General features: G+C 42.7%; 3 long non-coding RNA genes across 6 annotated transcripts in view; 1 reads left to right on the plus strand and 2 right to left on the minus strand.

Annotated features, from left to right (window-relative positions):
• Window positions 1-27,239, minus strand: part of LOC147316653 (uncharacterized) — a 44,157-nt gene extending 16,918 nt beyond the window's left edge. Inside the window, exons 1-19 of one of the 3 annotated variants that reach the window (XR_015131717.1) lie at window positions 27,086-27,239; window positions 21,534-21,630; window positions 16,416-18,326; window positions 16,033-16,322; window positions 15,366-15,516; window positions 14,983-15,272; window positions 14,318-14,468; window positions 13,935-14,224; window positions 13,064-13,214; window positions 12,681-12,970; window positions 12,283-12,348; window positions 12,034-12,184; window positions 11,651-11,940; window positions 11,012-11,162; window positions 10,629-10,918; window positions 9,772-10,086; window positions 9,389-9,678; window positions 8,732-9,046; window positions 8,349-8,638 (exon numbers count right to left, since the gene is read on the minus strand). This is a non-coding gene — a long non-coding RNA (uncharacterized LOC147316653). Of the gene's footprint in view, window positions 1-5,623; window positions 7,928-8,348; window positions 8,639-8,731; window positions 9,047-9,388; window positions 9,679-9,771; window positions 10,087-10,628; window positions 10,919-11,011; window positions 11,163-11,650; window positions 11,941-12,033; window positions 12,971-13,063; window positions 13,215-13,934; window positions 14,225-14,317; window positions 14,469-14,982; window positions 15,273-15,365; window positions 15,517-16,032; window positions 16,323-16,415; window positions 18,327-21,533; window positions 21,631-27,085 lie in introns of those variants that run through there. The other 2 variants (XR_015131718.1, XR_015131719.1) reach the window with 2 other exon arrangements.
• On the minus strand, window positions 1,482-4,923 carry LOC147316655 (uncharacterized). Of its 2 annotated transcripts, none has more exons than XR_015131641.1 (3): window positions 4,757-4,923; window positions 1,794-1,913; window positions 1,482-1,509 (listed from the first exon to the last, which is right to left on the minus strand). It is a non-coding gene; the product is annotated as an uncharacterized LOC147316655 (long non-coding RNA). The 2 variants fall into 2 exon arrangements; XR_015131640.1 differs by lacking the exon at window positions 4,757-4,923 and adding an exon at window positions 2,313-2,388.
• On the plus strand, window positions 13,745-17,970 carry LOC147316656 (uncharacterized). Its single transcript, XR_015131720.1, has 2 exons — window positions 13,745-17,725; window positions 17,808-17,970. It is a non-coding gene; the product is annotated as an uncharacterized LOC147316656 (long non-coding RNA).

Below are 27,239 nucleotides of genomic sequence, written 5' to 3' on the forward strand. Positions count from 1 at the left end.
TTTAACCAGTATCCCTGGTTTGCAGTGTTATGCCATTGTATGTACTTTAGCTGACCTGCAACTGTTTTCAAACAGTGACCCCTCCTGCCTGTGTGGAATATTGCACCCTTCAGGATGTACCTGAACATTTGGTGTATTTAAAGATTACCTTCTTATTTTTTTTAACCAGCAGAATGGGCACTGGTATCTTCACATCAATGTTTTAAAGCAATACAGCATCTAAAGAGGTGTAGAGGAGTATAAATCTAGACAAGTACAAATAGAATACCAGTGGCACAGCATTAAAAAATAATGGGTTTTTATTTTTATCTGATTAATTTCAGCTGTGAAACAAATTTGTGGTTGTATTACCATCACTCCATGTTTATAGGCTGTATGTAAACATCTTTATAGTTTTCTTCATATACTGTGTGCTGTAAGCATCCACCAGTCCCAGAATTAGCACTCTCTGCTAAAGGCAGCAAGAGTCCACTAGACAAAACCAAAGCATGTTTTGTAAGATTTTGCATCACTGATTAAATATATCTGAATTTATTGATTCATGCAGGAGGTGTGTAGCACATGCTCACTTTAATGTTATGTTATAATTTGGTTGCTCTTCCCATTTTTAAAAACATTATCCTTTTTTAATGCTTGTCGGCTACCCCTTGTAGTCAAAGTGTGCATAAAGGGATTTCACGCAATATCAGGAGTTTCAAAAATGTGAACCATTCCACTGGATGGCTTCACATTATGTGAAAATGGGGGAGGGGGGATTCCAGTTATTCAATGGGACGCCGTTTGTAAACTGAATGATGCTGGAATTAGTAGCAACATTTTTCCACATTTAGCTCCAAGCCTTATTAAAAACATGTTTTTTCAAGTCATTTTTCACAATATTCAAATTTCCAAAGAGGAACTGGAAAATGTTCTTTCCCTGAAAATGTCTTTTACTGAAGCTGCATCTATCCTCTCCATCTCAAGGCCTACTCTGTAAGACTATTATAACAAGTAAGTTATACAGTCGCTTACATTTAATGCTTCATTGAGCTGTATGTTTAAGTGTAGAAGAAAACCAAAGATCAAAGACGACACAGTTCAGTGCCAGTTAGCAAAGATGATGCATTTTGTCCTTTGGATGTATCATATTGCTGGTCTCTGTCAGCCTCTGTGGACCTTCACCACCATCTGCACCACGCACGAGGGCTTGAGCCCATATTCAGATAGAGATGCAGAGTCGTTCACCAATAGCTTCCCAGCGACAGTCAGCCGGACTTCAGCCATAAGATATCCTACACACACAACAGAGGACAGAGATGAACCTCACAAAATATTTAAACATGTCAAAAACTATTATGTCAGGTTCCCTGAACACCACTGAAGATGCACACATTTTAAACACACTCCTGTGTCCAAAACTCCTTAGCAGTGACAACAAAGTTAATATTTCAAAATCATCCTCAGTGCACACCTTTTCCCCCACTGTGGTCAAGATGCTCTCAGCTGTTTGGTTCCTCCTGCTCAGGATTTCTTCAAAGGAAAAAAGGAAACAAAAAGCAGTTTTAAAAGTTTTTTGTTGGTGGTGTTTTTGACTTTCAAGCTCAATCAAAGCAGAAAAAGACTTCAAAACAAATTCAATTGAATGGATGGGTATAATCTTCCATTGAAAGCCAGCAAGAAATAACAGTTTTTTAGAGAGTTTTGGTCATCATACACATAACAGCAATCACTGCGTTTGCAATATAATCTGTGACTATTATGAAAGTAACATACATAACTTGAAAAGCTAAAATCAATCATAACATTAAGCTCACCTTGTTTTTGTGGAGAAGGTGATCAGGCTTTTTCTTCACGTCCTGAGACCAGGTGCACTGGATCATCACCAGCTTGTATCTTCATCCTTTTTCACTCAGTGAAGTCTTTCTCTTTGTTCCCTTTGCAACAGAAAACTACTGTGTGATCACAGGTGAAGTTAGGGATATTTTTCCTGTGCAGTTTTTATAGTGCTTCATTTGGTGAAGCTGTTGATCCACTTTGATCTCAAAGGATCTCGACGGTGGAAAAAAGTAATATTTCTCCTTACCATTAGGCTAAATATAGATATAACAATTTATAATATGTCAGCAGCATCCCCATAAGGGAGGTCTCCCTGTAGTGTCCCGAATGCAGATCCATTGTGATAAGAGAGAATGGATCAGATTTAAATGTCCTCTGTAAAGTGTGCACAGCAGTAAATGGACAGCCGTTTGAATTCTGCTTGCAGTGTTTGAGGGAATGGGAGAGTCCACGGCCTTGGAAAGACTGCTGTGAAAATCACTAAAAACACTACAAACCTGCCCAGATAACCTTTGGTTCATTGGAGGAAGTCCACGGATGTCCTTCTATCCGTCCCTGTCTCACCTCCTGGTTGAGTACAGCAAGTGGAATTGTAAATTTGTTGTTTGTCCTCGATGTAAGGTAAAGTTATGTTTTCTATGCCTGAAGAGCTATACTAAATGTATTTTTTTAAAGCGACTTCTGTGTACCATGCTCCAGCGGTGTAGCTGTATGGCAGAAGAAATAATGACAGAGACACAAAGCTTCCAAGTTTTACTTTTGATGTGGGAGTGCCTTATTTGTAATAATGTACCATGCTGTGTTTTTTAATTCCCTTTTTATAATTCTCTATCTCTCTAATTCTCTCCAAATCAAATATAATTAGTGTTGGGTTCTATTGATGAGAAATTTGCTACTAAATGTGATCTTTACAGCTGCATTATGTCTGAATCATAATGATAATAAACCTGAAAAATGTAATTCATTCATAAATGTGAAATATAGTTAATCATACATTATGTTATTACTCATTCCTTAAGATTTAGTTATTTTATGTTGACCTGTCATTGTCTGCTGCTTCTTTAGCATTAGCTTGATGGCATTAATCACTTGTGCTATTCAGGCATTTTTTCCGTGTTTTTTTTGTTAGCTTTATGATGACTGCTATTTTTTCTTCTAAATTGTTTAAGGAAATCAATGTCTATTTTATTAAAACCTTGTTATGCTTAATAAACAGTTAGGGTGTAAAGCATGCATGTTACAAGCACGTAGATGCTTTTATTTACAGTTTGTCGTTGGTTTCTTCTGCTTGTGCAGTTTTCCAGCCACCTTCTTCCCGTGCAGCACACAGTCCCAACATGATCAGATGATGCAGAACAGCCGTGTGGGTCAGCATCCCCTGACACCACACCCTGAACCCACCAGCCAAAGCCCTCCCTGCAGCTGAGCCACAAACCACATATTATCTCATTTAGAAAAATGTTTTGAGTAACTGACAAAACACGTAGTTAAGATTAATTTTTAGGGGTTTTGTTGGTTTTATAAACAGTTTAGTTTGAAACACACTGAATAATTCATTAACTACATTTTAAAAATCTGAAAAGCACTGTGGCGGGGCAGGGCCGTGCAGAGAGGTTTAAAGGGACGGGTGCTCAAAGTTAAAAAGGGGCACATTGAACCAGGTTGAATAACAACAACACACATTCATCAAGAATCTAATATGGGAAGAGAAGGGCTGTGTTGATCTGAGACTGTAGACATTAAAAAGTCCATAGGAGAGATGGTAGCTGATTAAACAAGTGTCATGAGATAATAACAAAATGCAAAGATTGGTGACAGCGCTTGGAACCATAAGGCAACAAAAAACTGTGAGAAATAAATTAGGCTCTGCCTGTGAATCACTCTTTGCTTCTCTTCTTCCTTCCATCCCATCATTTCATATATCACTCTCCACTTGCTATGTGAGAACAAGGCACAACTTGTCTGTGAAGGTTCTCAGTCATCCCGGTCATCGTAGTCTTTGCAAGCTCCTTTGAAGGCACAACTTGCTATTGCAATAAACTATAATCTAATTATCCACACCTAACAACTCTTGCACTTAATCTATAATAAAATGATGACAGAAAAATGTTATAGCCCTGCTTTTAGTAGCCTCACACAGCTCCTGCTGTTTCCTCCTCATGTCCTTACCAGGCATGTCTGGACAATGTTATATCATGAGTAATATTTTTAAAAAAAATCCATCTAAATAAAACACACACATGCACGCACACACAGTGACATTTTAGACCTTCTTCAGAATACTGTATATACTATGGGCATCACGGTGCTGATCCATAATCCTTACATTATTATTTATTACTAGAGCTACAATAATAACGCAATGAGGAGGGGGAAGTAATAAATATGAAATAATGTATTTATGATGATTCCATTTGTTTCACTATCCACTCTGTGCAGGGGCAAAGCTTATTACATTTTTAAACTGTAGAGATACAATCATTTTACTGCTGTAAAATCCAACTTTTGTCTTATTTAAAATATAAATCTAATATAATCTGCTTCTTAATGTATGTTCTTTAAAATACAGCGTGTGTTTTTAATATATTATAATTATAATAATTATTATGTGGACATGCATATTAGATCGTTTTTTAGTGAAATATAATCCCTCCAGAAAGGCAGGAAAAGCCCGGAAACTTACTTTAAAACTAAATATGTTCCCTAAAACGGTGACAGAGCTACAGATCCATGACAGCCTTACACAGGTAGCCAGCAGCTGTGACCAGCACTGCTTGTGCAGTTAATAAAAGGACAGGTAATGTTTGTCGCGCTGTTGCACACACAGCACGCTCGTTTGTTTCAGTTCGTCAGTTGCAACAAGACAGCTTACCAACGTGTACGTAATAAGCTAATACTCCTGGGTGCTATACACTACAGTGCACGCTGTGCACCTACTTACTGGGTTTGTCGCATCAGTCTGTGTCTCTGAGTTAACTTGTGTTTCTCCTACAGCTCCGGACCGCAACAAATGCGCGTGCTCTTTGTGAGCTCGTTCCCGGCTCGTAACCAGCGCGTTCTGCCGTCAAGGGCGATCATTGGTTAAATGTGATCATGTGACTGATGCAAGCCAGATCCTTTTATTTAGCAAAACTGTGATTAATAGTTAAATATTATTGTTGATGGGCACAGACAAGACTCCGCACGCACACACACACACATAAAAAAATAAATAATTTTTTTAAAAAAAGTTGCCTCAACAAAAGGGCACTTTGGGCACCCATCAGGAAAGGGGCGGGTGCTCAAGCCCCTCTAGCCCCCCCTCTGCACGTGCCTGTGGCGGGGTGTGGTTTGTGGCTGAGCAGCATCAGGGGAGGGGTGGAGCAGTGGGTGTGTGTGTGTGTGTCCATCCATCCCTAGGTGAAGCTGCACCCGATGAAGGAGAGGAAGAGCGCAAATAAGTGGGGCTAAAAACCACAGCACTTCTCAACGGTTTTTCAGATAGAATCAGATAGAAGCGCATTCTCCTTTATAAATATGTGTATCCCTTCGTTACCATGGGAACGAAGATAAAGGAAGTTGTAGAGTCAATGCGGACTTTGTGGACATTTGAAAAGGTCAGGAGTTAAGAGTGGGACACTTGGGGTTTTTTCTTCTTTTTTTCTTTTTCTTTTTGCCACAAGACCGGAAAAACGGCATGTGTCCCTAAGTTGCGGCTTCGGTACGTTGGGATCTACCTATCCGAAGAGGAAGACGCATAAAGGGAGTGACTTTTTTTTTTTTTAATTGGCAGATAATTTCAAATGCAGCGTTTCTATCAGCTCAACAAATGTCAGCACACACAAACTGTGTGTAGTGTGTAGCACAGTGCGTTGGTAGCCAAATCGCCGGCTGCGGTGTTTGACACGAAGAAACAAGAAATCAAGCTGAGACAAGAAGAAGGTTTAGAAAGACAAGACAGGAGAGGAAGAAGAGACGTTACATTTAAAGGTAAGGACTCCTCATTTAAAGATCACGTGTAAGTCCTCGTGTTTTTAAATCACATACTGGGTCTGTACAGGTAACATTATGTTTTTTACATAGTGTGAAACGTGCTACAAATCAAACTTAGGTAGACTGTGTTACTTAAAGGCTGCAGGAAAATACTCGGTTGTGTTTAAAAAGGTTAGTTTGCTGTACTGTGATGGATTTAAAGCAAATAAGGATCCTAACTGCAAAAGAAAATAATTTTCAAAAAGGTTGAAATATCTAAAGCAATGGCAGATTTAAAAAAAAACACACACACAATAAAAACAACAGACTGCAGGGAGGTTCTGTTCTGTGATGTCACAATCAAGCTGGTCTGAATAGAGATACAGTCCCGATCAAAAGTTTAAGACCTCTTGAAAAATTGCAACAAAAAAATAAAAAAGTCATATTTTGCATGGTTGGATCTTAACAAGGTTCCAAGTAGAGCTTCAACATGCAACAAGCAGAAATTGGACAAAAGCATTTTTTGAGCATCCAATTTATTGAAAACAAACAGAAAAATAAACAGAAATCAAAGTTCCAAACATGAACTCAGTAATGAATAGCTTCACAGCTATTGCTGATCACTTCAAAAAATTTGTTGCGGCTCTGTTATAGCATCACACAAACATCTCACATAAGCTCTATCTCTACAGTTTTATGTCGCACTCATAGCACACTATGCCCACATTTGTGGAGAGCAACCTTTGCATCATTTGTGGTAATGGGAAACAGTAAGGCATTTTGTACCAGGAGCTCGTTTTGCTTGTCGACCCCTAACAGTCAGCAGATAACATGTTAATCAGGTTATGTTATGACAATCCCTGCAGCACATCCATTTAAATGTCTTGGAGACGTGAGCGGGGGGGCCAACTTCACTCACTCTTCAAATCCAACAAAAGTGGTATCAAACGTTTGTGCTACGTTTGTGCTGCAAAAATTTTCGTTTGTGCTGCTATCATTTTAAAGATATTAATAAAAATTTCTAGAGGTCATCAGAGGTCAACCAGCCCCCTCATATTAATGGAATCAAACAAAATTGGTGTCAATCAGTTGTGCTATGTTTGTGCTGGTTTGTGCTGCTAAAGTTGTCGTTTGTGCTGCTTCTGTTTTCAAAGACATTAATGAAAATGTAAAGGTCAAATGTACTGTTTATAAGATTGGGGAAAACTGCAGTCAGCTGAGACTGAAGAAGTCACTTGGATGAGTGACGAAACGTTTCTCCCACTGAAAGTGTCCGGATGAACAGAATCAACCTTTTGGAATTTACTTACCCGGATGATTAAGCACGCATCAAGACGTTGTTTTATTAATATTTTTAAAATGATAGCGGCACAAACGAAAATTTTTGCAGCACAAACGTAGCACAAACGTTTGATACCACTTTTGTTGGATTTGAAGAAGGTGGGGGGGCCAACTTCACTCACATTTTGGAGACCGTTGATCAAACGTAAATATGTCCAGTCACTTTTGATTCAACCTGCTTAGCTTGATCTCACATTTGCCGTTTCCTCTATCTCTATCCCCTGTGTGTGTCTGTTTGTGTGTGTGTGTGTGTGTGTGTGTGTGTGTGTGTGTGTGTGTGTGTGTGTGTGTGTGTGTGTGTGTGTGTGTGTGTGTGCGTGCGTGCGTGCAATGATCTCACATTTGTCATTTCTTCTTTCTCTCTCCCCTTGACTTGTGTGTGTGAGTGAGAGAGAGATTATCATCTAACATTTGCCATTTCCTCTAGCTCTTTCCCCTGTGTGTGGGTGCATGTGTAAAGCTAAGAAGCTTAGTAATGAAGTAAATGAATTCATTGACGGGTGAACAAACAAGGGCAACACGGTGGCACAGTGGTTAATATAGTTGCCCGCACAGCAAGAAGGTCCTGAGTTCAACTCCACTATCAGGCTGAGGTCTTTCTGTATGGACTTCTCATGTCCTCAAAGTGTTTGTGGGGGTTCACTCCACGTGCTCCGGCCTCTTTCCAAAATCCTAGTTTGTGGAGAAACTCTGAAATGCTCTTAAGTGTCTAGGGTTGTCTGTATCTGTGTTAGCCCTGTAACAGACTGGTGACCTGTCGAGGGTGCACCCTGCTTCTCGCCCTAAGATAGCTGGGATAGGCTCGAGCTGCCCTGTGACACTGGAAAAGAAACACAGCAGAGAATGGATGGGTGGCTGATCAAACGTAAACATTTCCAGTCACTTTCAGTTCAAGCTGCTTAGCATGATCTCACATTTGCCAATTTCTCTATCTCTTCCCCCTCTGTTGTGTGTGTGTGAGATATTCTCACTTTTGCCATTTCTTCTGTCCCTTTCAACTGATCTGTGAGTGAGTGTGTGTGTGTGTGTGTGTGTGTGTGTGTGTGTGTGTGTGAGATATTCTCACTTTTGCCATTTCTTCTGTCCCTTTCAACTGATCTGTGTGTGTGTGTGTGTGTGTGTGTGTGTGTCCCACATATTGCATACTCTGCTTTTGTCCTCAAATCAGGTAGGAAGTGTCTGTGTGGTTGAGCTGGTCTGGTCTGTCTAGACTTTCACTAGATAGATCAGGCTGCACCCACCTGTGAAACAGGTGGAGGGTCACCAGGACATGCAGAACTCGCTGACAGACTCCTGGCCACCTCTTGCCTCCTTAGTAGAAAGGGGCCACTCCCAGAGGCAGAGGGCTGTGAGGCACCGCCCGCCGGGCCCTCTCCTTTGGGAAAACCCTCAACACTGGGCCGAACCTTGGAGTTCTGTATGTCCATTCAGGCACACTCCATGCTTGATCTGTGGGCAATTCCTCTCAGAAGTGGAGGTCACGGTGGAGGCGTCCGAGGGCGGAAGGCGTTCCCTCAGTGGCTCTCCTCTTCTGAGATTGTGTAAAAACAAAAGTCAATGTAGTGTAAGCAGCTTGAAAGAAAGTAACTGAACTTTTTTAAATTTCTGGGAGACGGTTGCTCACACGCGGGCGGTACAGTGGTTAGCACCGTTACCGCACAGGAAGAAGGTCTTGAGTTCAGCTCTACCGTCGCTCTGTGTGGAGTTTGCATGTTCTTCCTGTGTTTGCGTGGGTTCTTTCCTTGTACTCCGGCTTCCTGCCACAGTCGAACGACCTGCAGTTAGTGGCAATAGGTAATCGAAGAGTGTAAATTGGCGATAGGTGCGAATGGTTTTCTGCGTCTATGTGTTAGCCCTGTAACAGACTGGTGACCTGTCGAGGGTGCACCCTGCTTCTCGCCCTAAGATAGCTGGGATAGGCTCGAGCTGCCCTGTGACACTGGAAAAGAAACACAGCAGAGAATGGATGGGTGGCTGATCTAACGTAAACATTTCCAGTCACTTTCAGTTCAAGCTGCTTAGCATGATCTCACATTTGCCAATTTCTCTATCTCTTCCCCCTCTGTTGTGTGTGTGTGTGAGATATTCTCACTTTTGCCATTTCTTCTGTCCCTTTCAACTGATCTGTGAGTGTGTGTGTGTGTGTGTGTGTGTGTGTGTGTGTGTGTGTCCCACATATTGCATACTCTGCTTTTGTCCTCAAATCAGGTAGGAAGTGTCTGTGTGGTTGAGCTGGTCTGGTCTGTCTAGACTTTCACTAGATAGATCAGGCTGCACCCACCTGTGAAACAGGTGGAGGGTCACCAGGACATGCAGAACTTGCTGACAGACTCCTGGCCACCTCTTGCCTCCTTAGTAGAAAGGGGCCACTCCCAGAGGCAGAGGGCTGTGAGGCACCGCCCGCCGGGCCCTCTCCTTTGGGAAAACCCTCAACACTGGGCCGAACCTTGGAGTTCTGTATGTCCATTCAGGCACACTCCATGCTTGATCTGTGGGCAATTCCTCTCAGAAGTGGAGGTCACGGTGGAGGCGTTGGAGGGCGGAAGGCGTTCCCTCAGTGGCTCTCCTCTTCTGAGATTGTGTAAAAACAAAAGTCAATGTAGTGTAAGCAGCTTGAAAGAAAGTAACTGAACTTTTTTAAATTTCTGGGAGACGGTTGCTCACACGCGGGCGGCACAGTGGTTAGCACCGTTACCGCACAGGAAGAAGGTCTTGAGTTCAGCTCTACCGTCGCTCTGTGTGGAGTTTGCATGTTCTTCCTGTTTTTGCGTGGGTTCTTTCCTTGTACTCCGGCTTCCTGCCACAGTCGAACGACCTGCAGTTAGTGGCAATAGGTAATCGAAGAGTGTAAATTGGCGATAGGTGCGAATGGTTTTCTGCGTCTATGTGTTAGCCCTGTAACAGACTGGTGACCTGTCGAGGGTGCACCCTGCTTCTCGCCCTAAGATAGCTGGGATAGGCTCGAGCTGCCCTGTGACACTGGAAAAGAAACACAGCAGAGAATGGATGGGTGGCTGATCTAACGTAAACATTTCCAGTCACTTTCAGTTCAAGCTGCTTAGCATGATCTCACATTTGCCAATTTCTCTATCTCTTCCCCCTCTGTTGTGTGTGTGTGTGAGATATTCTCACTTTTGCCATTTCTTCTGTCCCTTTCAACTGATCTGTGAGTGAGTGTGTGTGTGTGTGTGTGTGTGTGTGTGTGTGAGATATTCTCACTTTTGCCATTTCTTCTGTCCCTTTAAACTGATCTGTGAGTGTGTGTGTGTGTGTGTGTGTGTGTGTGTGTGTGTGTGTGTGTGTGTGTGTGTGTGTGTGTGATATTCTCACTTTTGCCATTTCTTCTGTCCCTTTCAACTGATCTGTGTGTGTGAGTGTGTGTGTGTGTGTGTGTGTGTGTGTGTGTGTGTCCCACATATTGCATACTCTGCTTTTGTCCTCAAATCATGTAGGAAGTGTCTGTGTGGTTGAGCTGGTCTGGTCTGTCTAGACTTTCACTAGATAGATCAGGCTGCACCCACCTGTGAAACAGGTGGAGGGTCACCAGGACATGCAGAACTCGCTGACAGACTCCTGGCCACCTCTTGCCTCCTTAGTAGAAAGGGGCCACTCCCAGAGGCAGAGGGCTGTGAGGCACCGCCCGCCGGGCCCTCTCCTTTGGGAAAACCCTCAACACTGGGCCGAACCTTGGAGTTCTGTATGTCCATTCAGGCACACTCCATGCTTGATCTGTGGGCAATTCCTCTCAGAAGTGGAGGTCACGGTGGAGGCGTCCGAGGGCGGAAGGCGTTCCCTCAGTGGCTCTCCTCTTCTGAGATTGTGTAAAAACAAAAGTCAATGTAGTGTAAGCAGCTTGAAAGAAAGTAACTGAACTTTTTCAAATTTCTGGGAGACGGTTGCTCACATGCGGGCGGCACAGTGGTTAGCACCGTTACCGCACAGGAAGAAGGTCTTGAGTTCAGCTCTACCGTCGCTCTGTGTGGAGTTTGCATGTTCTTCCTGCTTTTGCGTGGGTTCTTTCCTAGTACTTCGGCTTCCTGCCACAGTCCAACGACCTGCAGTTAGTGGCAACAGGTAATCGAAGAGTGTAAATTGGTGATAGGTGCGAATGGTTTTCTGCGTCTATGTGTTAGCCCTGTAACAGACTGGTGACCTGTCGAGGGTGCACCCTGCTTCTCGCCCTAAGATAGCTGGGATAGGCTCGAGCTGCCCTGTGACACTGGAAAAGAAACACAGCAGAGAATGGATGGGTGGCTGATCTAACGTAAACATTTCCAGTCACTTTCAGTTCAAGCTGCTTAGCATGATCTCACATTTGCCAATTTCTCTATCTCTTCCCCCTCTGTTGTGTGTGTGTGAGATATTCTCACTTTTGCCATTTCTTCTGTCCCTTTCAACTGATCTGTGAGTGTGTGTGTGTGTGTGTGTGTGTCCCACATATTGCATACTCTGCTTTTGTCCTCAAATCAGGTAGGAAGTGTCTGTGTGGTTGAGCTGGTCTGGTCTGTCTAGACTTTCACTAGATAGATCAGGCTGCACCCACCTGTGAAACAGGTGGAGGGTCACCAGGACATGCAGAACTCGCTGACAGACTCCTGGCCACCTCTTGCCTCCTTAGTAGAAAGGGGCCACTCCCAGAGGCAGAGGGCTGTGAGGCACCGCCCGCCGGGCCCTCTCCTTTGGGAAAACCCTCAACACTGGGCCGAACCTTGGAGTTCTGTATGTCCATTCAGGCACACTCCATGCTTGATCTGTGGGCAATTCCTCTCAGAAGTGGAGGTCACGGTGGAGGCGTTGGAGGGCGGAAGGCGTTCCCTCAGTGGCTCTCCTCTTCTGAGATTGTGTAAAAACAAAAGTCAATGTAGTGTAAGCAGCTTGAAAGAAAGTAACTGAACTTTTTCAAATTTCTGGGAGACGGTTGCTCACATGCGGGCGGCACAGTGGTTAGCACCGTTACCGCACAGGAAGAAGGTCTTGAGTTCAGCTCTACCGTCGCTCTGTGTGGAGTTTGCATGTTCTTCCTGTGTTTGCGTGGGTTCTTTCCTAGTACTTCGGCTTCCTGCCACAGTCCAACGACCTGCAGTTAGTGGCAATAGGTAATCGAAGAGTGTAAATTGGCGATAGGTGCGAATGGTTTTCTGCGTCTATGTGTTAGCCCTGTAACAGACTGGTGACCTGTCGAGGGTGCACCCTGCTTCTCGCCCTAAGATAGCTGGGATAGGCTCGAGCTGCCCTGTGACACTGGAAAAGAAACACAGCAGAGAATGGATGGGTGGCTGATCTAACGTAAACATTTCCAGTCACTTTCAGTTCAAGCTGCTTAGCATGATCTCACATTTGCCAATTTCTCTATCTCTTCCCCCTCTGTTGTGTGTGTGTGAGATATTCTCACTTTTGCCATTTCTTCTGTCCCTTTCAACTGATCTGTGAGTGTGTGTGTGTGTGTGTGTGTGTGTGTGTGTCCCACATATTGCATACTCTGCTTTTGTCCTCAAATCAGGTAGGAAGTGTCTGTGTGGTTGAGCTGGTCTGGTCTGTCTAGACTTTCACTAGATAGATCAGGCTGCACCCACCTGTGAAACAGGTGGAGGGTCACCAGGACATGCAGAACTCGCTGACAGACTCCTGGCCACCTCTTGCCTCCTTAGTAGAAAGGGGCCACTCCCAGAGGCAGAGGGCTGTGAGGCACCGCCCGCCGGGCCCTCTCCTTTGGGAAAACCCTCAACACTGGGCCGAACCTTGGAGTTCTGTATGTCCATTCAGGCACACTCCATGCTTGATCTGTGGGCAATTCCTCTCAGAAGTGGAGGTCACGGTGGAGGCGTCCGAGGGCGGAAGGCGTTCCCTCAGTGGCTCTCCTCTTCTGAGATTGTGTAAAAACAAAAGTCAATGTAGTGTAAGCAGCTTGAAAGAAAGTAACTGAACTTTTTCAAATTTCTGGGAGACGGTTGCTCACACGCGGGCGGCACAGTGGTTAGCACCGTTACCGCACAGGAAGAAGGTCTTGAGTTCAGCTCTACCGTCGCTCTGTGTGGAGTTTGCATGTTCTTCCTGTTTTTGCGTGGGTTCTTTCCTTGTACTCCGGCTTCCTGCCACAGTCCAACGACCTGCAGTTAGTGGCAATAGGTAATCGAAGAGTGTAAATTGGCGATAGGTGCGAATGGTTTTCTGCGTCTATGTGTTAGCCCTGTAACAGACTGGTGACCTGTCGAGGGTGCACCCTGCTTCTCGCCCTAAGATAGCTGGGATAGGCTCGAGCTGCCCTGTGACACTGGAAAAGAAACACAGCAGAGAATGGATGGGTGGCTGATCTAACGTAAACATTTCCAGTCACTTTCAGTTCAAGCTGCTTAGCATGATCTCACATTTGCCAATTTCTCTATCTCTTCCCCCTCTGTTGTGTGTGTGTGAGATATTCTCACTTTTGCCATTTCTTCTGTCCCTTTAAACTGATCTGTGAGTGTGTGTGTGTGTGTGTGTGTGTGTGTGTGTGTGTGTGTGTGTGTGTGTGTGTGTGTGTGTGTGTGTGTGTGAGATATTCTCACTTTTGCCATTTCTTCTGTCCCTTTAAACTGATCTGTGAGTGTGTGTGTGTGTGTGTGTGTGTGTGTGAGATATTCTCACTTTTGCCATTTCTTCTGTCCCTTTCAACTGATCTGTGAGTGTGTGTGTGTGTGTGTGTGTGTGTGTGTGTGTGTGTGTGTGTGTGTGTGTGTCCCACATATTGCATACTCTGCTTTTGTCCTCAAATCAGGTAGGAAGTGTCTGTGTGGTTGAGCTGGTCTGGTCTGTCTAGACTTTCACTAGATAGATCAGGCTGCACCCACCTGTGAAACAGGTGGAGGGTCACCAGGACATGCAGAACTCGCTGACAGACTCCTGGCCACCTCTTGCCTCCTTAGTAGAAAGGGGCCACTCCCAGAGGCAGAGGGCTGTGAGGCACCGCCCGCCGGGCCCTCTCCTTTGGGAAAACCCTCAACACTGGGCCGAACCTTGGAGTTCTGTATGTCCATTCAGGCACACTCCATGCTTGATCTGTGGGCAATTCCTCTCAGAAGTGGAGGTCACGGTGGAGGCGTCCGAGGGCGGAAGGCGTTCCCTCAGTGGCTCTCCTCTTCTGAGATTCTGTAAAAACAAAAGTTAATGTAGTGTAAGCAGCTTGAAAGAAAGTAACTGAACTTTTTTAAATTTCTGGGAGACGGTTGCTCACACGCGGGCGGCACAGTGGTTAGCACCGTTACCGCACAGGAAGAAGGTCTTGAGTTCAGCTCTACCGTCGCTCTGTGTGGAGTTTGCATGTTCTTCCTGTGTTTGCGTGGGTTCTTTCCTAGTACTTCGGCTTCCTGCCACAGTCCAACGACCTGCAGATAGTGGCAATAGGTAATCGAAGAGTGTAAATTGGCGATAGGTGCGAATGGTTTTCTGCGTCTATGTGTTAGCCCTGTAACAGACTGGTGACCTGTCGAGGGTGCACCCTGCTTCTCGCCCTAAGATAGCTGGGATAGGCTCGAGCTGCCCTGTGACACTGGAAAAGAAACACAGCAGAGAATGGATGGGTGGCTGATCTAACGTAAACATTTCCAGTCACTTTCAGTTCGAGCTGCTTAGCATGATCTCACATTTGCCAATTTCTCTATCTCTTCCCCCTCTGTTGTGTGTGTGTGTGAGATATTCTCACTTTTGCCATTTCTTCTGTCCCTTTCAACTGATCTGTGTGTGTGTGTGTGTGTGTGTGTGTGTGTGTGTGTGTGTGTGTGTGTGTGTCCCACATATTGCATACTCTGCTTTTGTCCTCAAATCAGGTAGGAAGTGTCTGTGTGGTTGAGCTGGTCTGGTCTGTCTAGACTTTCACTAGATAGATCAGGCTGCACCCACCTGTGAAACAGGTGGAGGGTCACCAGGACATGCAGAACTCGCTGACAGACTCCTGGCCACCTCTTGCCTCCTTAGTAGAAAGGGGCCACTCCCAGAGGCAGAGGGCTGTGAGGCACCGCCCGCCGGGCCCTCTCCTTTGGGAAAACCCTCAACACTGGGCCGAACCTTGGAGTTCTGTATGTCCATTCAGGCACACTCCATGCTTGATCTGTGGGCAATTCCTCTCAGAAGTGGAGGTCACGGTGGAGGCGTCCGAGGGCGGAAGGCGTTCCCTCAGTGGCTCTCCTCTTCTGAGATTGTGTAAAAACAAAAGTTAATGTAGTGTAAGCAGCTTGAAAGAAAGTAACTGAACTTTTTTAAATTTCTGGGAGACGGTTGCTCACACGCGGGCGGCACAGTGGTTAGCACCGTTACCGCACAGGAAGAAGGTCTTGAGTTCAGCTCTACCGTCGCTCTGTGTGGAGTTTGCATGTTCTTCCTGTTTTTGCGTGGGTTCTTTCCTAGTACTTCGGCTTCCTGCCACAGTCCAACGACCTGCAGTTAGTGGCAATAGGTAATCGAAGAGTGTAAATTGGCGATAGGTGCGAATGGTTTTCTGCGTCTATGTGTTAGCCCTGTAACAGACTGGTGACCTGTCGAGGGTGTACCCTGCTTCTCGCCCTAAGATAGCTGGGATAGGCTCGAGCTGCCCTGTGACACTGGAAAAGAAACACAGCAGAGAATGGATGGGTGGCTGATCTAACGTAAACATTTCCAGTCACTTTCAGTTCAAGCTGCTTAGCATGATCTCACATTTGCCAATTTCTCTATCTCTTCCCCCTCTGTTGTGTGTGTGTGAGATATTCTCACTTTTGCCATTTCTTCTGTCCCTTTCAACTGATCTGTGAGTGAGTGTGTGTGAGTGTGTGTGTGTGTGTGTGTGTGTGTGTGTGTGTTTGTCCCACATATTGCATACTCTGCTTTTGTCCTCAAATCAGGTAGGAAGTGTCTGTGTGGTTGAGCTGGTCTGGTCTGTCTAGACTTTCACTAGATAGATCAGGCTGCACCCACCTGTGAAACAGGTGGAGGGTCACCAGGACATGCAGAACTCGCTGACAGACTCCTGGCCACCTCTTGCCTCCTTAGTAGAAAGGGGCCACTCCCAGAGGCAGAGGGCTGTGAGGCACCGCCCGCCGGGCCCTCTCCTTTGGGAAAACCCTCAACACTGGGCCGAACCTTGGAGTTCTGTATGTCCATTCAGGCACACTCCATGCTTGATCTGTGGGCAATTCCTCTCAGAAGTGGAGGTCACGGTGGAGGCGTTGGAGGGCGGAAGGCGTTCCCTCAGTGGCTCTCCTCTTCTGAGATTGTGTAAAAACAAAAGTCAATGTAGTGTAAGCAGCTTGAAAGAAAGTAACTGAACTTTTTCAAATTTCTGGGAGACGGTTGCTCACATGCGGGCGGCACAGTGGTTAGCACCGTTACCGCACAGGAAGAAGGTCTTGAGTTCAGCTCTACCGTCGCTCTGTGTGGAGTTTGCATGTTCTTCCTGTGTTTGCGTGGGTTCTTTCCTAGTACTTCGGCTTCCTGCCACAGTCCAACGACCTGCAGTTAGTGGCAATAGGTAATCGAAGAGTGTAAATTGGCGATAGGTGCGAATGGTTTTCTGCGTCTATGTGTTAGCCCTGTAACAGACTGGTGACCTGTCGAGGGTGCACCCTGCTTCTCGCCCTAAGATAGCTGGGATAGGCTCGAGCTGCCCTGTGACACTGGAAAAGAAACACAGCAGAGAATGGATGGGTGGCTGATCTAACGTAAACATTTCCAGTCACTTTCAGTTCAAGCTGCTTAGCATGATCTCACATTTGCCAATTTCTCTATCTCTTCCCCCTCTGTTGTGTGTGTGTGTGAGATATTCTCACTTTTGCCATTTCTTCTGTCCCTTTCAACTGATCTGTGTGTGTGTGTGTGTGTGTGTGTGTGTGTGTGTGTGTGTGTGTGTGTGTGTGTGTGTGTGTGTGTGTGTGTGTGTTTGTCCCACATATTGCATACTCTGCTTTTGTCCTCAAATCAGGTAGGAAGTGTCTGTGTGGTTGAGCTGGTCTGGTCTGTCTAGACTTTCACTAGATAGATCAGGCTGCACCCACCTGTGAAACAGGTGGAGGGTCACCAGGACATGCAGAACTCGCTGACAGACTCCTGGCCACCTCTTGCCTCCTTAGTAGAAAGGGGCCACTCCCAGAGGCAGAGGGCTGTGAGGCACCGCCCGCCGGGCCCTCTCCTTTGGGAAAACCCTCAACACTGGGCCGAACCTTGGAGTTCTGTATGTCCATTCAGGCACACTCCATGCTTGATCTGTGGGCAATTCCTCTCAGAAGTGGAGGTCACGGTGGAGGCGTCCGAGGGCGGAAGGCGTTCCCTCAGTGGCTCTCCTCTTCTGAGATTGTGTAAAAACAAAAGTCAATGTAGTGTAAGCAGCTTGAAAAGAAAGTAATTGAACTTGTTGAGATGGTTGATCAAACTGAAATATTACTGTCATGGTCCAGTTACGCTACATGTATATGTATTTGTTTTTGTTTCTCTCACTTTCTTTCTTGCTTCCCTGCTCACAACGCGATGCCTGGGTGGACCTAATCATGGGCTCCCGGTTGCTGTCCTCACACCTGCAAGCAATTTCTCACCTGAGGTTCATCATCCTGTTTACCAGCCACTTCTGAAGGCAGTTGCTTGGAGCCCTTTGTCGCTGGACTACTGTGTAACATTCGTTAGTGCAATTCTAGCTTTGGAAATATTTTGATTTCTCTTTGTGCTTTGCTTGGCATTTAACATTTTGTCCTTGTATATAGATTTTCCGTGCCCCGCCTTGAGACCCTGTTCGTGAGTGTGGCAGTTGCAGTGAGCCTTTGGAGCCCCCCACCCTCCATGGACCTCTGGATTCGCTGGACCCCTTCTCCCCACTTGTATATAGTGCACTCTGTGTCATGTAAATAAAAAAAATGTTTATTGTGATTCGTAGTCTGCGCTTGAGTCCTGCTCAGCCTTGACAATTTTTAGTCACTTTCGGTTCAAGCTGCTTAGATTCCCATGATCTCACATTTGCCATTTGTGTGTGTGTGTGTGTTTGTTTGTCCCACATATTGCATACTCTGCTTTTGTCCTCAAATCAGGTAGGAAGTGTCTGTGTGGTTGAGCTGGTCTGGTCTGTCTAGACTTCCACTAGATAGATCAGGCTGCACCCACCTGTGAAACAGGTGGAGGGTCACCAGGACATGCAGAACTCTTGCCTCCTTAGTAGAAAGGGCCACTGCCAGAGGCGGAGGGCAGTGAGGCATCCAACCCCCATCTCATCAATAGGGGGGTATGATCTGAAATAACAATAGATTGATAATTGCAAGTTTCAATAAGTGGAAGAGGACATTTATCAGTGACAAATGAATTTATCCAATAGAACATTTTGTGGACAGGAATATAGTCGGAGCATGCCCTGGATGAGTATCCTTATTAGAGCTTCTTTCTAGGTTAGAGAGCACACAGCTTGTACCTCCAGCTAAAATGAGATTGTGTGTTGTCATATCCAGAATTCACGAGAATTAATAGACAATTAAGGTTTCATCATCCCATTTGGGGGCGTAAATGTTGGCTTAAATCAGTTCATAAAGTTGTCCATAAAGTCCATAATGTTGGCCAACCACAGTAATACGGACCCATAATAAGGACCCATAGGATCAGATAAAATGGTTGATACAGGAAATGGGACGTTTTTACCCATAAGGATGGCCACCCCTCTGTCTTAGAGTTAAAGTTGGAATGGACTATTTGGCCAACCCAACCAGTCTTCAATCTATATCGGTCTGCTATACAAAGGTGAGTCCCCTGTGGAAAAGACATATCAGATTTTTTCAGTTGTGTAAGCACCTTTTTGTGCTTAACAGGGTGATTCATAGACTTAATGTTCCAACTTACAAAGTTGGCTGCATAACCCGTAAGCTTCGCCTGTATATTGACAGCAGCCATAGAGTTATCTAATCAAAGAGCAACAGTATGAATGTGTGTGTGTGTGATAGCCACTAATGTCTAATCACATTTATGTGAATTAACTTATATTTAAGCTATTTTACTTTAAATGTAAGTGATATTTTCTTTTGAAAATCCTCTAAATTAACTAGTTTTAACTATAGACCTGGTAACTAGTCTGGGATATTTGTAGCTGATGCTCCATTTTTGTACCAGTAGGTGGCAGTGTGAGACCATGGTTTGGCCTGTTGTTAGTAGTCAGAAGCATGCTCAGCACTGTTTTCTCATAATGTTACATGTACTCCCTGCCTTATCATTTCTTTCCTGCTTGCAGGCTAGTATTGTACCAGAAATAGAAAATAAAAGCAGTCACACCCGATATATTGCATAGATTAGTTATTAAGGTCAGAAACTGAAAGCACAGAAACATTGTTTAGTCTAGTAAATTCAACGTTCTGTAATGTTACTGATCGGCTCCACCTTTATAGTGTGTTGTTTTAGTTGTTTGTTTTCTGCCATAAAGTATTTACTTAAATTCAGTGTACATATCAAGATGGTAGTGATTACACCATTCTTTCGGAATCTTTCGAAATGCATGGATTATCTTTTTAGCATTCATTTTGAAGCGAGTTTCATAAGAAAATCGGCTTTGTCTATGACAGTGGAATATGTTCATTCTCTTTGTCTATCTGATAACGGAACACGTATTGAGAATATGTGAAATCCTATCTCGCTCTTGACGGAAGCAGTTGCATCTTTTCCCTCTCCCTTCCCTTATCTTTCCTGCTTGGCTTCTCATGTCCTTGTGTATTCTCGTGTAACTTTCTAACCCTCAGAGAGTCTCTCAGTCTTGTTCTCTAAGACCTAAAGAATTATGAATTTGATCAACTGGTCCCTTAACGAAATTGACACCCTATTTTTGATGAGAAGCCTGGGCTCGGGAGAGCCTGATTGTCCTGCAGAGCCCCTTGCTGCCGGATACTTGATGGTCGGTTGCGTCGTGTGTCTGGCGACACTCTCAATAGAGGACGTTGAACGAGATCTACCCATTTGGAACCATGATAACAGAGTTCTGGCTGATCGGAGCTGGCTTGAACCTGGCTTATCGAAAACAAAGAAAGCGGTCCCACAAGGCTGGCCGACGTGATTGACGATGGGCAGTCTCTGAGTACTCACACTGCGTTTATTGAACGCAATATGGATAAGATCTTAGAGAAGCTCACGGCTCTGCAATGGGAAATTGACAGATCAAGTGACCAGTGATGGACATTAGACCAACTGTGAAATTGCATGCAGTTGTTCACATTAACCCAAACAATCATCTCCTTCACTCATTTGGCTCCTGAACAAGAAATTCCCTCTGATCGTATCCTTCAAGGACACCTGCGTCGGATCAGGACTGTTGACTTTGCTTAACCAGGTAAAAGGACACTCTCTCTCAAGTTGAACAGGACACACACACGTACACTGACGCAGATGTACACTCACCCCTCTCCCCCCTCCAAACGCCTCCAATGGTTGCACCCACCCGATGCAGACGGCGATTGACCGGGCCAGCGTGGAATCATGCTGCTGTCTACACTGGCAACCTCTCACCCCATTTACCCATCCCTGTTGCTTGTCATGTGTTTTCATGGTGTTACAGTGTGAAGATTCATGTGCTTTTTGTGCTGAGGAATTTTTGTTTTCTGTTCTCATACTGATCCCCTACCAGGAGCTCAGTCTGAGTAGAGTTCTCTTTTTTCCTCCTCCACTCCCCTATTGTGTTGTACATTTCACTGTTTTTCTGTAAGCTCCCTGTTCTGACCTGTCTCCCCAATGTGATGTTTGTGTAATGTATGTATGGTCAGAAGGGGTCCAATTTTGCTGCAGGCAACTGCAAGTGACGAATAAAGCTTCATCATCATCATCATAATGTGAGCTATTTTTGGAAAAAGTAAATACACAGTTGTACTACTATAAAGTAACAAAAGACTGCATGAGCTTGAATTGGAATAAATAATGGAGCAACGACTAGCCACGTCTCCCTGGCTAGTAATTTCTTTCCTGGTTGCAGGAAAGTAATTTTGGAGTAATTTTTGACCAGGATATGTCCTTCAATGCACATATTAAACAAATATGTAGGACTGCTTTCTTCCATTTGTGCAATATCTCTGAAATGAGGAATATCCTGTCTCAACGTGACGCTAAAAACCTAGTTGTAACACATGATACTTTACCACTACAGAACGTAGAGGAAGTTAGGATCTTGGGTTTATGTTCTCTAGAAATCGACTAAGGAGCACGTGACACACAGCTAAAAGAACAGTTAACATTTATTTAAACAAAACCATAAATAGTCATTCAACAATTCACAATGAGAAAATTCCAATAGTCCATGTTTGTCAGCCTGTGTACTCAGTTCAGAGTTCTTTTCAGTCTTTTCTGTTCAGGTGTGTGAAGTGTGTGTGGATAGTGTTAATGTTAGTAGTACTACCCAGGCAGTGTATTGTTTTGAGATCTCATAAGCTTATCTGTCAGGAAGTAACGCGTCTGTCACTTCTAAGTAGGCTGCAAACCTTCCTCCATCGCAGCTGGGATCCTGAATCCTGGCTCGCTGCAGGTGAATTTACTGGTCTCACTCGCACAATTTCACACTCCAACAAAAAGACCAACCTGCACAGGGCAGTGAACACATTTTGCATTAATATTATAAAACAACTTAATCAACACTAGTGACCATACACCTCTCATTTTCGTAAATGACAACTTAATGCAATCGATAATAACAGAATTAAAGAACCTTAAAACGGTTTCCATAGGCACTTATCACACAAAATTAACTCACATCTCCTCTTTTGTGAACAGCAGTAACAATAATCCAGCGCTTACTGAATTGTGAGAATGCACCTCATCGATGCACGAGAGAAGTACAAAACGTGGTCGCAGTACTATTTATTCAAAGACTGGTCATATTTATTTCACTTCAGTTCATTTTTATTTCAAACATGTACATTCACCATCATTACATAATATCATTCAATTCTTTTGTTTGAAAAGGAGTAGGCAGAAGTATACACTTATTTGCCCCTACCCCCTCAAATTTTACATCTCATTCATTTAATTTTCTTTTAGTCTTAAATTAAACAAACAAACAAATGAAACAACAGCAAAACAAACAAAAAAATGACAATATCATTTCTTTCATATAAATAAAGACAGAATATGTAAATTAGATTCACAAATAATGAAACAAACAAACCAAAACATCACTTCAATTACGGTCCTGGGTTTACCCCGTTTTCTTCATTCTTATATTTGTTTAAGATTTGTTTTTTATATTTTATTTTAAACTGGTTTATGTTAGGGGTGGGTGATATAAACGATATAATTTTGGCCAACGATAGAGATTTTGACTGTATCACTCTATCGCGATGGCGCATGTTGATGATGTCATCAAACTGCGCCTGTTTTGGTTGAAAGCATCGCAGCGGCTACAACCATTATCATCTGCAAATTATGCTGGGCGACAGTCATAGCAAAGAGATGAAGCACTTTTGAAATATGGGGAAAGCCAAAAACTGCGCTTCCTCCACTTCCGTAACATTGATTCATTAATGTTGAATTCTCTCGCAGCTGTTCTATTCTCATGTTGTTGCAGTATATTAATAACTAACCTCGTATTGTGGATGAATAATCTTAGTTGTTCTCCTGACTGAAGTTTGGCCCGTGTATAGCATCCTGCTATGCGATTGCATTTGTCCCTGACCACCAGAATCCCTCACGTTAAGTTTTAATGAGTGATAAAAAAAAGTTGGCGTTCATCCTTCATCCTTCACTGTGCTAATGTTATGCTTAAATAGCTGTGTCGCTAGCAATCACGTAGCACAACATTATATACCAGGTAGTCCAACTTCAGTAACCCTACAAACGCCACTGCTGTTTAGTTTCCTGTTTTCATTTATGTTGGAAGTGGTAGCAGAGCTGTACGTTTGAATTAGTTTCAAAAATCTCTCAGTCAGAACATGGTATGTCATGTTTAGGTGTAAACTAGCGAGCTAACTTCCTGTTAACTTCTAACTCCGTTAAATGTAATAACTTCTGTTTTCATGGACGCATGGATGTTAAACTTAATTGTTACACCTGATAAAGCAGCAACGCTGATAATTTTATTAAAGATGAAAGAATTTAGACCGTTTTTAACTCTCAGTGTTCGTTTGACTTTGGGACCTGAAGTAGACGGAGTTTTGGACCCAGATTACTCCGCGAGGCTCCTCACTACGGCAGCTGTAATGCTCTGACAATCCATCAAGCAGTGCTGCTTACCAAAGTTGTACTAAAACATTTTTTAACAGATTTCTGCAGCCAAAATCGGTTCGAGGTCCGTAAGCACAACCAGAATTCATACATAAGGCACACTCTCGATTTTTGAGAAAATTAAAGGATTTTAAGTGCCTTATAGTGTGGAAAATACGTTATACAGAAGAAAAGAATATATCGCGATATATATCGTTACTGCACATGCTTCAAATTATATCGCGATATGAATTTTAGGCCATATCGCCCAGCCCTAGTTTATGTTGTTACTTTCTTTTATTTGTTCTGTTCTGACTGTTCCGTAATTTAACTCCCGCTATTGAGATAGACATACTTTGTCGTTCTAGGACTTTGTATTTTTAAATTCCATTTTCCTCTTAAGTTATACCCCCCTTCTCTTTCTATAAACAATTTACAGATGTCTTTTGGAAGCATTTTATTTCTTGCTTTATATATTATTTGCGTTGTTTCAAACTTCACCAAGTCTTGGAATTTCATGCATTTTGATAAAGAGTGCATTTGTATGTTCCCTGTACCCTGCATTATTTATTATTCTAATGGCCCTTTTCTGCATTATAGTTATTGTTTGTGTATTACTTCTGCATGTGTTTCCCCAGACCTCTACACAATAGCTCATATATGGTAGTAGTGAAGCACAGTATAATATGTGAAGTGCTTTCTGATCCAAGATTTGCTTTGTTTTCCCCAGAACGGCAATGCCTCCTTTCCAATTTCCCCCTAACAATGATGGTGGTCAATGATCACACCAAGAAATTTTATTTCATTTACTCTTTCTAAATATACATCGTCAACACATATTTCTACTTCGATATTTTTCTTATGGTTTCCAAATAACATAAATTTGCTTTTATCTAGATTTAATGATAATTTATTTATATCAAACCACTTCTTTAATATCTTTAATCCCTGTGTGATCACCTCCAAAACCTGTGGCAATTCCACACCTGAACAAAATATATTTGTGTCATCTGCAAATATTACAAACTTTAGAATCTTCGATACTTGGCAAATATAATTTTTATACATAATAAACCTTCTGCCCCCCAGGCAGGAGGCTCAGGAGCATTAAATGCAAAACCACCAGACAGAGAAACAGCTTCATTCCAGAAACTGTGAGACTTCTCAGTCAATAATGGACAAGAACTGTTATTGTAGCACCTAATCACTACTGACATCGTCACTTTATCAATGCTAGACATCATGCCATTTGCTGCTAAAGTATTTATACCTACATTTCTATATCTATACTCCATACTGGTACTCAGGTTGTTGCACTCTATTTATTTTATTTGTATTATTTTAATACTTGCATTTATAATACTCAGGTTGCTGCACTTAATTTATTTGAAATACTTATTACTTGTTATTCTGTTTTCTTTTTATTCTGTTTCTTCGTTACTCTGTTTCTTTCGCTCCGGGACCACGTGCACGTAATTTTCGTTACACCTCATGTAAACATGTGATGCGAATGACAATAAAGAATCCATGAATTCTTTTGGACCTAATACTGATCTTTGAGGTATGTCACAAGCAACATCCATCAATTTAGATTCCTACTCATTTATTTGTACATATTGTTGCATATTCACTACATAGCTTTTTATCAGTCCAAAACCACTCCCCTAAACCCATACTTTCCATTTTTTTTATTAGAATTTCATGACTGACAGTATCGAATAGGGCTGCCACAAACGTTTATTTTGATAGTCGACTAGTCACCGATTATTTTTGCGATTAGTCCACTAATCAGATCATGCAACACAGAGCTTACTGCACCAGCATGCATCTGCTCTAATATAACTATCATTAGCTTACAGCTTTAAGTGTATGTGCTAACTAAAAAATAAAGACAAGATGATAGTTTATTAAATTTTAATTAAATTTGCAGATTGTTTCGGTGAAGTTTAATAAACTCAGCCGTCTGCTCCTTGCTATCTAAAATATAACAGGGCACCGGAGTAAATTCTCAAGCATCTCACACTTCTGATGATCAGCTGTCTGCTTGACGTTTATTCAGCTGTGTAAAAACTATAACTTTAATCTCAGCCAAACCGATTTACTTAGGAACAAATAAAATACTGAAAAAAGCCAAACAATAACATTTTTAAGTTATCTAAGTGACTTGGATATCATGTTTAACCTGAGTAGCGAAAGACGGCGGTGGGTTTGAAAATGGTTTGCCAGGAGTCCGGTGTTCTCACCGGCTCTAGCGAGCCTTGAACCCCGGCTAGCTATCGAGCTAGTGGGTAACAGACGTCTCCGAAAATGTCGGGGCGCTTTTGAAAATATGTGGTGTCTTGATAAACTGAGCACATATTTGAAGTTTACACAGCTACATTCTCTCCTGAAATATGTTAAACATTTATTTTGTGACCCAGAAAGAATAATAAGAGTAATATTAAAACTAACTAGCTGCTGCCATTTTTGGAATCTTCTGTTTCAGTCCGTTATTACACTCTTAAATCCTGCTATTATTCCTGTGTCTTTTGGGATCTTACAAAGCTTCAAACGACGCGTCGACTATTAAATTAGTCTTCGACGATTTTGATAATCGATGTAATCGTGACTAGTCGACTAATCGTGGCAGCCCTGGTATTGAACAGTTTTTTTAATTTAAAAAAACTCCAAGTGTGTACTTCTTATTATGTAGGCAATTCACATTTGTCCACAAAACTGTCAAATCTTTTTATAAATTTTTATAAACTTTTTATAAATAGTCACTGGTCTATAATTTGCAAAGTGATGCTTTTTACCTGTTTTGTAAATTGGAATAACTTGAACAACTTTCATTTTTTCAGGAAAAAAACCTTTTTGAAAAGACAAGTTGAAAACGTATTTTAACGGTTTTCCAATACCATAAATAATCAGCAACTCTCTTACTGTTACAACATCAATGTCATTCCAATCTGTACTGGTTTTGTTCTTAAGTCCTCTAACGATGTCATATATTTCATTCTCTTCCACTGCTCTTAGAAACACTGAGCTTCTATTCCTTTCAATATTTTCACCAGTGTTCCTTTCTATTCCATCGGCCTTTATTTCCTCTGCCAGTTTTGGCCCCATATTTACGAAGAATTCATTAAAACCATTTGCTTTCTCTTTCATTTTGTTAATGCTTTTTGTCCCTTCTATAAAGTACCCAGGGTAATCATTGTTCCTTGATTCATTTTTGATTGTACTGTTTATGACATTCCATATACCTTTTGTGTTTTCTTTATTGTGTTCTAACCTTTTAATAAAATATTATATATATATATATAAGATATAGGGTGTTCTTTTTTTCCTGGCATTTTGCAGTCCTTTAGTCATCCATGGTCTTCCTGCATAGTTGTGTTTCCTGTTGATTTCAATCACCTGGCAGTTTTTACCAAGTAATGTGTTACTAATGTGTGTTTAATGTGTTCTTAAAAATGCTTCATAAGGTTTATTAACTTCTTCGTGTTCATAAACATGAACATGAAGAAGTTTCTTGCTTTAAAAGTTAATTTTTAAGACAGTTAAATGTCTTCTCTGTTCGAATTCTTTTGTAAATAATCTTGTGTTCATTTCTGTTAATTTTATAATGGCAATTATAAGATGCAAAGACTGGTAAATGGTCACTTATATCATTGATTATCATTGATTGATTATCATCTCCTTACAGGAAATAAAACTTACTTCCTAGCTTTCAGAAAAAAACATCTCCGATTGGCTTAGAGTATCAAAGATAATACAGCACTTAAAAAACACATAGAATTTACACTACACTTAACTAACGATTAGCTTGCTATGCTAACGTAGTGAGTCAACTCACCGGAAATGAACAGGGATCATAAAAGAGGTACATCGGCATCAACCAAAAATGTCCGCATTTCCCAACAAGCGGAAGAGTAAAATCCTTTTTTTTTACAAGAAATAGGGAAAAATTCCTGGTGAGTTGCTCCGACCAGCATTTGTAGCCTTAACGT

Source organism: Aulonocara sp. 'chitande type north' Nkhata Bay, linkage group LG12 (assembly GCF_057382095.1).
Source record: "Aulonocara sp. 'chitande type north' Nkhata Bay isolate Kocher_YH1m ecotype deep benthic linkage group LG12, A_spYH_male_GT1.1, whole genome shotgun sequence".
NCBI lineage: Eukaryota > Metazoa > Chordata > Actinopteri > Cichliformes > Cichlidae > Aulonocara > Aulonocara sp. 'chitande type north' Nkhata Bay.